Source organism: Rhea americana, unplaced genomic scaffold (assembly GCF_003343005.1).
Source record: "Rhea americana isolate MKP2758 unplaced genomic scaffold, rheAme1 scaffold_126, whole genome shotgun sequence".
NCBI classification, from domain to species: Eukaryota; Metazoa; Chordata; class Aves; order Rheiformes; family Rheidae; genus Rhea; species Rhea americana.
In genome coordinates this window covers 1,876,125-1,890,342 of record NW_028185328.1, presented here as the reverse complement: position 1 = coordinate 1,890,342, position 14,218 = coordinate 1,876,125, and the positions used below count along the sequence as shown (strand labels likewise).

The 14,218-nt window shown below is 43.7% G+C and overlaps 1 protein-coding gene across 2 annotated transcripts in view; it reads right to left on the bottom strand.

The window, feature by feature from the left end:
- The window catches only part of LSAMP (limbic system associated membrane protein), a 319,948-nt gene that overhangs the window by 126,866 nt on the left and 178,864 nt on the right, over positions 1 to 14,218 (bottom strand). The gene's annotated exons all lie outside the window — the stretch shown is intronic.

The following is a 14,218-nucleotide window of genomic DNA, read 5'->3' as shown; positions in this document are numbered from 1 at the left end:
AAAAAAAAAAAAAAAAAAAAAGCCAATGTACTGCAAAGACCAATTCCTCTTCCCCCTCTGCTGAGCCCTATGTTTGATGGCTCTGTTTGTCAAAAGAGACAGACTGTCTTAAGGGTGAAATAGCTAACTATCACCTGGGCAGACTATTTGAGACACTGGGTGGGAGATAGGAAGAAAGAAAGGGAAAGAAAGACAGAAAGGAAGGAGAGAATTGAAGAGGGGAAAAGAGGAAGGGAGTGACAGAAGTGGGTAGCAGAGAGGAAGACAGGTAGCACCTGATGTTGTTAATTTTGGCAAGACCTGTGTACTTTGTCATGCCAATAAATTCATTGAAGGTGAAGCTGCCCTGAGAGTCAAAAATGATGGAGTGCTGATGGAAGGAAGAAATAAGAGTCCACTTAAAGGCTCTGAGCAAATTATTAGTAACCTYAGAAGGGAAGTAGTAACAAGGAAGGAGAAGTGCTTCCACATCACCATGGGCAAGAAAACTTGTTTTGGATTCAAGTTGTCCACCAAGCTGTGCTGCAGAATGTAGAGATCGATAGAGACTGAGACTTGTTTCACAAGAAGAAAAAACTCAGGAGACAGACTTGCTGGATTCCCAGGGAAACACTGCAGACATATGCCTTTACACAGTTCTTTTTGCCTCAGGCTATCCCATGATGAGTTGAGAGAAGATGTTGCAAAAACACCAGGTGTGAGAGGAAGCAAAGGACACTAGGCATGATCAGCACGTAGGGTTGAGGGAACATAAAGGAAAACAAAGATGGAAACTACAGCTCTGGCRCTGTTAGAAGGACACTGTTACAGAAAGCAGGGAGTGAGCTAAAACCCTCTGCCAACTTTGAAGCTGGAAGCACAGCACTGAGATACAAACAGCTCTGGCTGACTGCAATGTGGCAGTGCTATTCTAAGATGCTTTCTTCACCTGCAGAACTAAGGGGATAGTCACTAACTTAGCAAGGGATCCTGTGCATGTCTTACAATAACAGGGGGAACTCGCAGACTCCTATGGTTCCTCAGAAGTAAGTGAAGTCTGCCAAGCTTGACTGAAGTACTGGAAAATTAGCTGCAAGATGGCCTCATTAACCCCAGAAAGCAGGACACAGAACMCAGAGCAGCCCAGACAAGGGATAGATATATGCTTTCTCTCCCCCCAAATCCTGGACCCTGCTATACTGTTATTTAAAGAGAATCTAGTAGTGAGAAGCACGTGTTCCAGCTGTTTGAGAATAGTCTCTACCTCCTCACTCCCATCTCCTCTTTCTCTCAGGTCACCGTTCCCCACACACAAGCTTGCACAACCCCTGTGCTCAGGGAGGATGGTCTGCTTCTGCCAAAAACTCTCCCCCCATCAGCCACAGAGCCTGGCAATTGCACAGGGTGATTTCCAAAGCAGCCTTAGACTCCTTGCAACCTTATTTGTAACTGTCCAAAGACGTTTACATTCATGTGTCGAGACCTGTCTGCTGACCCTTCCTTGCAATCAGAGCTGATCTCAACCTACTGCTAGGCATTGCACTGAGAAAGCGAAGGATACTGCCTGCTCAGAGACCTATTACCCTGCTGCCGCTTGCTCTACTSATGCTGCAGCCTTGGACACAGGGAGGGAAGGGAGGAGAATGGAGAAAGATGCCTCCCTTGGGCAGAGTTAGTGGAGGCATTTTCTTTGAACAAGGAGAAATTCTGACCCAGTCACATTTGTGGAGAAGCTACTTTTTACAGCTTGAGTTAAAAACCGAAGACTTACAACTGTCTGGGATATTTGGAGCACATGGGTACAAGTGTGTGTGCACATCCATAGTATTTGACAGCTACATGCAGAGAAGTAATATATAGTATAAAACTATCATATATGGATAGCTCTGTGTGTACGTACATAAAAAATATATACGTACTTGGACTGTGTGTACATGTATACATACATGCACACACACAAATATTAATACATATACATATATCTCATTTTTAGTCCTTGAAAATTCCTTCTTCCTCAAGAGCTCTCATATGGTGGTTTATAAGCTGCCACACAGCTAAGACAAAGCTGTCCTAACTGTGGTACCTGAGTTGTACAGTGCAGCTCTGTTGGCTGACTTCAATTTGATATCAAATGAGAACAGGGATCTCACGGTGCCAAGCTCTGTTCTGATCTGACTGGTCCCCAAATCAGATTAGCCATAGTATCCTCGGGCTGCAGTATTGTATTAAAGTTGAGGGCAGCTTTAATCTGCTTCATTGTTTGCACAGTGGAAGCTGTGCTTGGTCTACCGGGAAATTACTGATATGTCCCTCATTTGAGCGAACTGGACATTTCTTTTCTAGAAATTTTCTGTTTGTGATCTTTCAGTTCATGTAACCTAGTTTAAGTGATCTAACCTGGCAATTTGCCAATTTTTCTCTATTTGAGGACACCTTGCAAATTCTCAGGGGAGATACAGGCAGTGTACAGTAAATGTAGCCCTCCTGGCAGCAGGTTCACTTTTCTCCAGAGGTAATACATSAACTTCCTGAGATCCAGAGACTGAAAGGAGAATGCAACTAAGTGAAGGAACTGGAAGCAAGAAGCACAACAATAGGTAGGCTGGTGCTCAGCTGAGCCTGCAAAATGGCTCTGAAAGGCCAGAAATGCCCCATCCATGTCCTTCACACCCCCTGCAGTGGAGTTGGGCATTCTCCCCATGCTTCTCTGTCCTGCTGGGACCTGTTCAGGATGAGTTCACTGGATTACAATATGTGCTTTCTGCATTGTTCTTTTTTAAGGTGGAAAGGGGTTGGGGTGACAAGAGGAAAGCTCATATCAGGTTCCTGCTAGGATACTGTCTGTGGCAGAGGGAAAGTGGAACAAGAAGGGTAGGTTAAGGAGCTAGGCTACCTACAGAAAAAGAATTTTGATATTCAGAGGAGCTAAGAGAAGCTGCAAAGCTGCTGGCAAGCTGCCCTGTTCTCTGTCACACCTGAAGATCCTAAACTGGACAGTCCAACAGTATCTTAGCTGAGGGACACAGAGAGCAGGTCCATTTCCCTAAACAAAAAGCTAGGAATTGAGAAATTCAACAGCAGTCATTACTTGCCATTATATGCCAGAGGCATACACACAAGTTTGGGAGAAAAATGACAGGATTAAGAGATGTTTGATGAAGAAATAGGTGGCCATAGCTGCAGAAGATAGTGGGTGTTGGTAGTGTGCTGGGGGAAGGCAGAACCCCAGAATCAGTACTGACAGTACTCAGTACTCAGAACCAAACAGGTGACTGATGAAATGGAGAAGCGCTTATGTAATTAATTTTGAAAGGATCTTCCTGAAAATATGATAACAGAGACCCCTGTGAGGAGGACCACAGAAGAGGCACATGGCTGTTGGAAATGTGCCTGCCTCACTGCACAGCAACCTCGGGGAAGTCCCAGTGGCAGTCTGATGGATTTTCACTCACTATGGGGGAGAAAGGAAAAAGAAGTCTCATAGTTTTTAGTTTTCTTCTGGCAGGAGTATTGTGAAGGGCATATCAGCCCTTCTGCAACAGGAGTAGAAACATGAAGCCTGTGGTTCCTTTGCCTCTCTCTAGAGGCTCATGGTCTGCTTAACCAGCCCTGTCTGCTAGAAGAGTCATTGGACACGTCTTGGTAGGTAACAAAAAGTCACTACTAACAACACGTGTGCCCTCTTGGCTATTGATGTTCCCAAACATCCTCGCTGACTCTCTGCAGTACCTAGTACTAGAGCCTTTCCATGAAAGAAAGGAATTTAGATGCACATGTAACTCACTGAATGCCAGGATACCACAGCAGGTAAAATAGCACTGATTCCATTAATTGTGTCCTGGCATCTCGATACTGACCCTGATGAAAGCATTCATGGCTATAAGAAGGACACGTCACTTGCTAGCTAAAAAAGGCTTTGGGCAGCACCATGCTGGGAAGCAATTTTGCTCAGTAAGCAGGAGAATTTCACTTCAGACAGTCTATCTGTTCACCCTAGACCAGGCAGGTACTCCCATTAATGATTCACATTCAAGCCCACCAGGCACAGGAAGTTCTGATGTGTGGACAGTACTCAGAGAGCCTCTTTCTCTGCAAATGTGGGATATTCTGTCACTCACAAAAAGTTTTAAAAAATGGGCTGGCGTCATGAACCCAGAGTCACAAAGAAGGAACAAGAGACACACAAGAGGAGACGCAACTTTCCCGAGGGACTAGAAGGGCCAGCAGCTCAGGTGGGTGGCTGTGTGGTCCATAGAGTGCAACACTGAGTTAGCAGTGAGAAGATCTAGCTTCTTACTCTTCTCCTGAGCTAATGGTGAAGCCCTGAGCCATTTCTTTCACCTCTCTTTGCCCCCTTTTTTCCTCCTCATTCTGCCTCTTCTATTTTCAGAGTCCTTGGACTGAGGTCTACCCCAGCTATGTGTCCATACAGTATTTAATGCACTGGTAGTAGCCTGTGTCTCAGCTGAACACCATCAGTTACTGTCATAATAATAATAATAATAATAATAATAATAATAATAAAGGCCAGAAACTCAGACTTCCAGCTCTGCAGTTTGACCAGGGTTTTGCTTTTGCAAAGATCAGTCCTGTAGTCTAGGCCTGCTTTTAGATAACCTAATTTGTTAACATGATACCTTGGAGAGGAAATAGTATTAGCCAGAAAATTCCCTTCCTCAAAAGCTATTTATAAACAACCATGACCGGTGTGCTCTCTGGAACTGCTGAGGGACTGAGGATGCCTCAAAGAAGGTTGCCTTTATTTGTGCCTAGCCAAGAAATAAATAAAGGAGATAAAGGTATTGTAAAGCAGTAATGGGTTCATGCTAGAGGCTATGGAGAGGAAGAAGGACTTTTATTTGGAAAGACCATTCAATAGTAGGTATGCCGATTAATAAATAAATGAAAGAGGTGACATTCATGATGACATTTAAATGACTAAGGTGCCAACTACTTGTTAAAATACCACATGTTCTGGAAGGATGCGAACAAAGAAACACAGCTTGGATAAGCAGTGAGTAACAGTGACCCAATCAATTTAACTATTGATAAAACACAGGTGAGGAAATGTTCAGGAAAAAAATCTCTGCAAATCATCAGCTAATGGATTAAATGCATCTGAGTGTGAGACGGAAATTAACTGATCAATTCACTCAACAACTGCTAATTATATGTGACAAGGCACATACAGTATATGGAGCTCAGAGGAAAGCAACACTCATAGAGATATTTGAAGGTTGCTTCTTGCCACTGTGGGGTAGTATACTTGCCCCAGTGAAATGATACTGTTGCTTATGAACACTTAACTTTATTCTGCAAATATTTGAAGTTTGTGTTTCAAGAACATAGAAAGGGAGTTTCTTTCCCATTGCRCTGTAACTTTGTAATAATTTGCAACATTAGGTATAAATACATGATATCAAAATTAACATGCCAATCCAAACAAAATTAAATGTAATGATACAGTCAAAATGAAACGTTTTTGCCTCATTGCAGTTAAACATTTTGACATTATTGAAATGAAATGAGAAAGTTGAAATGATTTGTTGTGACATGCATCTGTCAAAAAAAATTTGTTGCATCGCCATGTTCCTGCAAAATGCTTTGATACCGACAGAACTGATCTCCAATAGGAAGCTATCTCACATTTTCTGATCACTACTTTCACAATTTTATTTTGATTCAGCATTCACAGTAATGTTTTCCTGACCACTGTTATGTTTTCATAGAATCATAGAATCGGTAAGGTTGGAAGAGACCTCTGGAGATCATCTAGTCCAACCTCCCTGCTAGTAGGGTCACTTACAGCATGGTAGACAGGGTTGCATCCAGGCAGGCCTTGAAGATCTCCAGAGAAGGAGACTCCACAACCTCTCTGGGTAACCTGTTCCAGTGCTCCGTCACTCTCACAGTGAAGAAATTCCCCCTCACGGTCAGGCGGAACTTCCTGTGCTTCAATTTATGCCTATTGCCTCTTGTCCTGTCACACGGGACAACTGAAAAGAGTTTGGCCCCGTCCCCTTGACACCCTCCCTTAAGGTACKTGTACACATTGATAAGATCCTCCCTCAGTCTTCTCTCCCCAGGCTGAAGAGGCCCAGCTCTCGCAGCCTTTYCTCATAGGGCAGATGCTCCAGCCCTCTGATCATCTTGGTAGCMCTACGCTGAACTCTCTCCAGTAGCTCCATGTCTCTTTTGTACTGGGGAGCCCAGAAGTGGACGCAGTAYTMGAGATGAGGCCTCCCCAGGGCTGAGTAGAGGGGCAGGATTACCTCCCTTGATCTGCTGCAAACACCCTTCCTAATGCACCCCAGGATACCATTGGCCTTCCTGGCCACAAGGGCACATTGCTGGCTCATGGTCAACTTGTCATCCACCGCACTCACAGGTCTTTCTCTGCAGAGCTGCTCTCCAGCMRGTCAGCCCCCAGCTTGTACTGGTGCCTAGGGTTATTTCTCCCTACGTGCAGGACTCTGCACTTGCCGTTGTGGAACCTCAGGAGGTTCCTCTCTGCCCAGCTCTCTGGCCTGTCCAGGTCTCTCTGAATGGCAGCACAGCACTCAGGTGTGTCAGCCACTCCTCCCAGCTTGATATCATCAGCAAACTTGCTGAGGAGGCACTCTGCCCCCTCATCCATGTCRTTGATGAACAAGTTGAACAGGATGGGACCCAGTACTCAGCCCTGGGGGACACCACTAGCCACAGGCCTCCAACTAGACTCCATGCCACTGATGACGACCTTCTGAGCTCTGCCTTTCAGCCAGTTCTCAATCCACCTCACTGTCCACTCGTCTAACCCACACTTCCGGAGCTTGCCTAGGAGGGTGTTATGGGAGACAGTGTCAAAAGCCTTGCTGAAGTCAAGGTACACAACGTCCACTGCTCTACCCTCATTTTGGCTTGCACCATCTAGGTAATAGTCAGTAGGAATATCTACCAGCTCTTTTCTCCCCTTAGTCTCACTCTGCTCAAATACTGAACCCTTGAGACTACCTCAAAGTCATACCTTTGGTGAAGCAGTAGACTGCAGCAAATAGAGAAAATAAATAATAGTAATGATGAATTAATTGATCACAAGGGAAAGACTAGTACCCAAGTATGAAATTTTCCTGAATGAGATTGCAATTGGAACCTAACTGGTAGAATTCTCACCTTGCACTGCAGCAATGAGTTTGTAATTCACTTTTGGAGCAAGGATAAATGCTAAGCACATATTTAACTTACTGTTTATATCAGTGATTAAATTATTAATTCAAAGTGGAAAAACAGCGTGACTTATAAACCACAGGAAAGCTCCAAATCGAGAAGCACAGGCCTGAAGTTACAAAACAAGCAATGTGAATTCGGGAGATGATGCGACCTGAGTCAGCTATAGTCTTCCAGACTCATCATGCTAACAATATTTATCATCTGTTCTCAGATCCCACCTCTATAACTTGTGAGGATCCAGTATGTTCTACGTGTGGCCTATGATGCTATTTTTAGGTTGTTTTTAAAATTCATGGCTGAGGAGAATTCAGAGGGTGCAATGTTTAATACAGTGTTTCATGAACTCCTGCTAGCAAATTTAATTCAATCTGTCTTGGGTTAGGAGCACTGTCACGGATTGGAAATTGCCCGAAGAACCATAAACAAGGGATAATGACAAGGGGCATGTAAGGGCAAAGTTGCAAGCAGGTGTGTAAGTGAGGTGGCATAGAAATCTGTGTGAGGTCTGTTTTCATTTAACATCTTCATTAAGGAGCCTGAAGTAGCTCAGTAATGAAAGTTGTGGCTGATGCTCAACTGGGAGGAGCTGAAAACATCCATCAGGGCAGATGATAAACATATAGGGATATGTACGGTTWAAAAAAAAAAAAAAAAGAATTAAACAAGACAATAAGCTTTACTAGAGGGGGSGAAAAAGTCATCTCACATTTAGGGAAGACTGAAGAGACCCACACTCCTTTTCAGACAGAATGATTGTGCAACCTTGGACCAGATTTTTCATAGCACTGAAGAATTTAAAAAATATGTAGTCTAAACTCAAGACAATAGTAAATGATACAGCAGCCTGGCCTGCTACTAATTAAGTACAAATATCATCTAAGTCCTGTACAGAATACATCCTTACTGGGAATGGCACATTATCACACATCTGTGCTTATAGATGGGTTAAAATATATCAACTTCAGTAGTGCTTSAAGGATGCTTTCCTCACTTGAGTTCCAATAAACTATACTGAAGAAGAGAGAAGAAGAACACTGAAATTAATGCATTCAATGTGCTTAACAGTAATGCYGCAGAAGTAAATGGCAACAGAAAACTCCCTAGGTCCTAGACAAGTTACTTAAGCAGAAGTGAAAAGTTCCAGACAAGTTATGAAGGCACCATGTGATGCAAGAAAGGTCCATCTGAGCGCCACTTTTAATGGTGCTTTAAAGTTATATTTTTATTGGAACAATCCATTAAGGTCTACTGCAGCACCTAAAAGACGTAGGAAAACTAGAAGGAGAAGCATTCATTGGCTTGTTTAATCTAAATGTGAAAGAGGGCAGCTCCAGTATAACACCTCACTTCAACGTGAAGACCACACTAGATCAATGCTCACTCTGCAGTCTTCCATAATACAGTCAAAGGTAACAAATAAAAGCAGCTTTCATCTGAGACTGACCCATATCTCTTGCTGTTAGCCAGGGAAGAGCTTGATATGTAAATCTCCAATTAATTCAGAGATGAAGTGACTCCTATACATTCTTGAAAATTTGTCCAGAATTGGCCCTCCTTCACTGTAAATGTAGAGGACAACAGGACTGCATTTGGGAAGTGTTACCTGTTTCATGGTAATGAAACTCTGCAATTCTGCATTCCTCTCACAAGGCTACAATGCTTGAAAGACTATCCCATCATCTATGTCAGCTGTGTTCTATTTAATATTTGCTTTTTCAAAAGTTTGTAAGAGAAGAAGAAACAGGGTATTTAAGGGTATTTAAAAATTAACTGGGCAAAAGCAGCAGAAAATGTAAGCAAGCTAAAAAAACATATGCTTACATATGCTAAAAAAWTTTAAATGGATAGGGGGTGTTGAAGGACAGAGAAGACAGAGAAGTTATTAAAAATTAGAATATTTTACTGATAACAGTAGTTCAGAGTTAGGTCCTTCCACTCGTTTTTATTTTGGGGAAGTTTCCTTATGCCTCAGCTCACTGGAAATAACATTGCCTTTTATCTACCACTCCTTTCTTATCTGGTCTCTTTAGAYTGTAGGCTCTGCAGGGCAGAGACTCTCTCTGGGCCTTTGTTTGAAACCTCATAAGGACTTGATCAGGACCTGTGGACAGTATATTAATGTTCCTCAGTTTGTACTGCAGAAATGCCAAATCTAAAGTTAAAAAAGAAGTATTCTTTTAGTTAGCTAAGTGTCAAATAAGGCATCTGAACTACTACTTCACTCATGAAAATGTTTTGAATTCTGCATGCTGTTCATTGCAAAATGGCCAAATTAAATATTAAACTCTTACCAAAAAAAAAAAAAAAAAAAANAAAAAAAAAAAAAAAAAAAAAAAGGAACGGGATTTCAATAAAACATGGTAACTCAGCCTGAGATGTAATTTCTCCCCTCAGAAGATGATAAGCAGAATGTTTAAAATAATGTTATTTGAAGTAGGTCAGTAAAGTTCCATTTTAAAGGCAATGAGGAGAAGGGAGAAGCAATGGGGCCCAGAGGAGTTAAGGAGCTTGCTGAAAGTCATAAATGACATCAGCATTTTTGTCAAGGAACCTCTTATTTCCAGTTTTGTGGTAAGACACTAGGATCATAGGGCCTGAGAGTAAATAGCTTTTGTGCATTAAAAGCACAATGCTGTGAACTGATTGCTTTAACACACATTACAAATTCAGAGCCTAACCTGAGAGGTCAGGAATCCAGGTATGTATAAGCACTTGGTAGGGCACCTGGATGCAGTAGCTGGACAGCTAGTTTTGATAAGTAAGGTTTCCTTCTCCTTCTAGTCAAACTAGGAGTTTTGCAGTTCAGTAGAATAGCTCTCCTTGCTCTGACAAATGCATGCGTGCTGTCCCCCTTTACTTTGCTAGCTCAAATGGGGCAGGCAAGGGAGGGCTCAGATGACTTTCTGGACAAAGGAGGATTGTAGCTGCAATCTGATGAACATCAGCGATAAAAGGAGTAACAGCAAATTGGCCCCAGTGGGAACRGCAGCAGCACTCATCCACCTCAAGGCAAGCCAGCAATTACGCTCTCAATGCCCATCATCTGCCTCTCTGTTCCTTCCCTTGCCTCCTGCCACTGCCTCTGCGTCCCCATCCACAGACCAGGTTTGTTCAAATCTACTGCTATGTTATGGAAGGTTTGGAGAAACCTTCTGGCCCATTCTTTCTCCAGCTCAGGTGTCTGAGCTCTGAGTCTTATCACACAGTGGRTAACAAAATGGAGAGGAGGGAAGAGAGGGAGCATGTCTTGTTGCATGCCTGGTTTTGTCCCACTTGACTAGGCACAGCTGGAGGGAGGAAAAGGCAGCCTCAATCCCAGGTATGCCAGGGAAAGTTTTCGCTTCTCCACAGACAAGGAGTAAAGCCTCGGGAGCTCCCACCCTAAAGGACAGTGCTGGCCACCAATATTACAACTGCTTCAGAGGCATGTTGGATCAACTGCATTTGGGCTTGCAGAGGCCTGGAAGCACTGCATTGGTCTCTGCAGCTGACAGAAGCATTGGTGCTTCTCCAACCTAAAGGAATTTAGCTTCCATTAGCCTAGGGGAACTAGGGGGATAAATTGGGAAGGATGGCTTCATTTTGAAAGCCTAGTTTCCCTGTCTGCAGGGGACTTGGAGAAAAGCAAGGCGAATTACCTGGCTTCCCAAGCCATTATCTTCCTAATGCCATCTCTCTGGCAATATTTAGAAAATAAATATGAGAGGTTTCTATTTTCTTCTTGTGGGAAAACTTAAAAACTGGGAAAAGAATATCTGATTCATATTTCCTGCTTCTTAAGGGGTAAAAAATCCTTGAAATCAAATTCAGAGCCTAATCAAGAACAAGAATGAATGAATCCTGCTGGAACACACAACTTTGGCCCATTGAATGGGCTCCAGCAGAGCTTCTGGAAAGATCCTTTGGGGGATTTCCTAGCCAGAGGTGCTGCAAAAACGGCTGGTACAGRGGCTACTGGCTCAAGCAGAGCTCTCCACTCCCTGCTGCAGTCAATACCAGTGAGAGGAAGAAAGGCTACATGTAGAGTAACTATTGTAAGTCCAGTCTCCTCCTAGAACAGAAGCTTGAGGCAGTGGGATGGCAGTTCGCTAACAAAGGGAGGTGAGATACTCAGATCCCAATACCAGTTCTAAGGCTGATCAATAGTCTCTCCTCCTGGCACATAGCAAACCAGTAAGGAGATTGTGAAAATGCTCTGTGTACTTTGAACCTCCTCCATGAGCAACTTCTTTCAGCTCAGCTCCTCTCTTCAGCCTGAGTCAGCATGGCTCATAGCATCCAGTTACAGTAAAAGGGCTTAATAGACTAGATGGATGAAATTAAAGGGGCGTTATTAATCTGACAGGTGTTGCTGCCTGGTGTCATGTCCCAAGTTTGTCCTATAGCTGTGCTGATTATTTTCTCTCCTTGGATCAGGGACGTTTCATTTATTAGCACTGAACTTCCCCCTTACAGCCCGCAGCTACTGCTGCTCTGATCTCCCCAATTCACTTCGCAATTAAATTTTGTCCTCCTGTGAAACAACTGTGCAGGAAAGATCTTGTGTTTTGTTTTGTTTGCTTTTCCCTCCAAGTTCTAGCGGTCAAAACAGCCTCTGGAAATTTTAGTAGAATCCTGAACAAGGTAAAACTGTCTAGAAACAGTATTGTATGGAAAAGAACTCTCAAACGCACAGCTTCATGGATCTAAAACACTCATCTCAACAGGAAAAAGGGGCACAGGGGACCAATAAGTCTTAGCTATAGTGGCATAAATCTGAAGTAACCACAGAAGAACCTTTGAAGTTACTGGATATTTAAATGAGGGTCGCTTGGGAGGACACAGAAACGGTTTTGGGCTGGGAAAGGTTGGAACCATGAGCATGAAAAGCATTGCATCCTTCCCTCTATAAACACCAGCAGCCAAACCAACTGACTGGCAGGAAGACTGGGGAACATGATTGCTTCCATTTAAGTGATTTACTTTATTGTCACTGCTGCTAATGCCCTCCTGCTCTTTCCCCAGGAATCACATTAACAGCTATAAAACTGTGCAAATTTAAATGAACTCTGCTCAGGAGCTGTTTTTGCTCCATAAAGCTCCAGAAGTCAAAAGATTTTTTGTTTCTTTTCCTCCTACTCCTCCTCTACATACAGATCTCTAGAACCCACCACTTTTGTTATTTTCTCCCCTGTGGAACCTAATCTTCATGCCTCCCTTCTCTTCTTCCTGTTCCCTCACAGAAAAAATCCCACCTTTCCCTGGACTGCCCATATCAATCACTTCAGTCACAGGGGAAGATGGCTAGGGCTACCACTGGCACATATCGGTATGTCACTCCTGGTTTCACAGGACTAGCCAACCTCCCATAAGCCCTGGACCTCTTACAATCTCTAATTGAATGCAAATACTTTTTTTTCCTAGGCTTTCTTGGCATTCTGTAAGTCCATGCTCCTTTTCCCATCACTGAAAATGTAAAAGGCTGGAGATGATAGCAAAAGTGCAGTGCTACTATCATTCCCTAGGAGCAAACACTTTTTTTTTTTTTTTTTTTTTCTATGACTGAGATGGCCTATGCTGAGGCCAATTACACCAGCTTCTTTATGACTTCATTATTGCTAGAGATACTATAAAGCGCAGCATCCAAAGGCTGGACCAACCTTTTTAATTGCACAGAGATACTGATCATAGTGCTTTTATGTACTTGAGATGTTCCCTCTGATCCTCCGCTTCCTCAAGCCAGGAGTGGTTCCTCAGGCTAGACAGAATGAGAAAGGCTGGGTGAAGCAGTTGGCATAAGCTGCCTCTCTCTGGAGATCTCCACATGAGAACCACAAAGCACTTTGGACTGTTTTAAGCTTAACAGCTGGCAGAGCAGCAAAGGTCAATACAGGAAGCAAAGAAGGGAGGAAAGAGCTCAGCAGGAAGGATTCACAGAGCCTCACAAGGATCTCTCTCCAGCAGAGAGGTTTGGGCATGCCCAGAAGGCAGCAGGTCAGATTCTGTTCTTACCCATAGCAGCATAGACARAGTTATTTCCCCAACTGCCACGTATTGCAAGACTAAAGGAGTGCCTGAATGCAGCAATCAGAGAGGAACTGAAGGGATATTGGACAACAGCTTTGTGACATAGTTAAGTGTTGTTGATCCCTGGACATGGGAAAGTAAGAGAAAAACTCCTGGTTATCTGACAACAGATTTCTTGGAGAAGTTAAGAGACACCAGAAGGTTGAGATGACGCAACATGACAGTTTTTCTGAAAGTGGCTGGTATCCCTAGAGCACAAGGATATACCTTGAGATGGGAGGGCATGCAAGGAAGCAGCTGCATTGAGTTTGGCCAACCATACTGGAGGTTCAAGTGAGATGAGTTGCTGGAACTTAACAGTGGATTACTGAAACCTAAGAGGCAGAGAAGAACTGCCCGGACACGAGGTACYGGGCTAGAAAGAAGTGCTAGATGAATTCTCACTGGCATGGACAGCTCTCAGTAGTCCTGTGGATGTGCAGTCCTTTCCTTTYGTACCTCTCTCCTATCCCACAAGCACTAATGGCTGCCTGCCATGTGCCCCCCTGCCAGAGGCAGCAAGTTAATACAGCAGCTCTCAGCCTACWGGAAAGCATGGTACGTGCAGCATGYGATTCTGGGTACTTTCTCTATTACAAACATACTGGAGGTACAATTTTAATTCGGGAGGGGGAACTGATAAGCTGGGGCATTCGATTCTGGCCACTGTACTACAGCAATGAACAGTAGGACACTCAGTTTGGCACATGGGAACTCTCAAACAAAAGAGCAGGAGGATTTCTTCACTTCTGCAGCTGTGCTTTTCAGTGGGGAATGGCAAAGGGTTGCAGTAGCTCTGGATGCAGAGAGACCTTGTGATAAGGGGGCAAATGGCATGGAGGCATGTTTTGCTTTCACACCCTGCTAACTAACCTTCCAGCTTCCCTTCTCATCCCTGCCTTGAGTTCACCTCCAGTTTTCTCCCCTCAGTCTCTCTGACAAAGTCCTAGGGAGGGAGGGAGCACTAGGTCTCCCTCAACTTTGA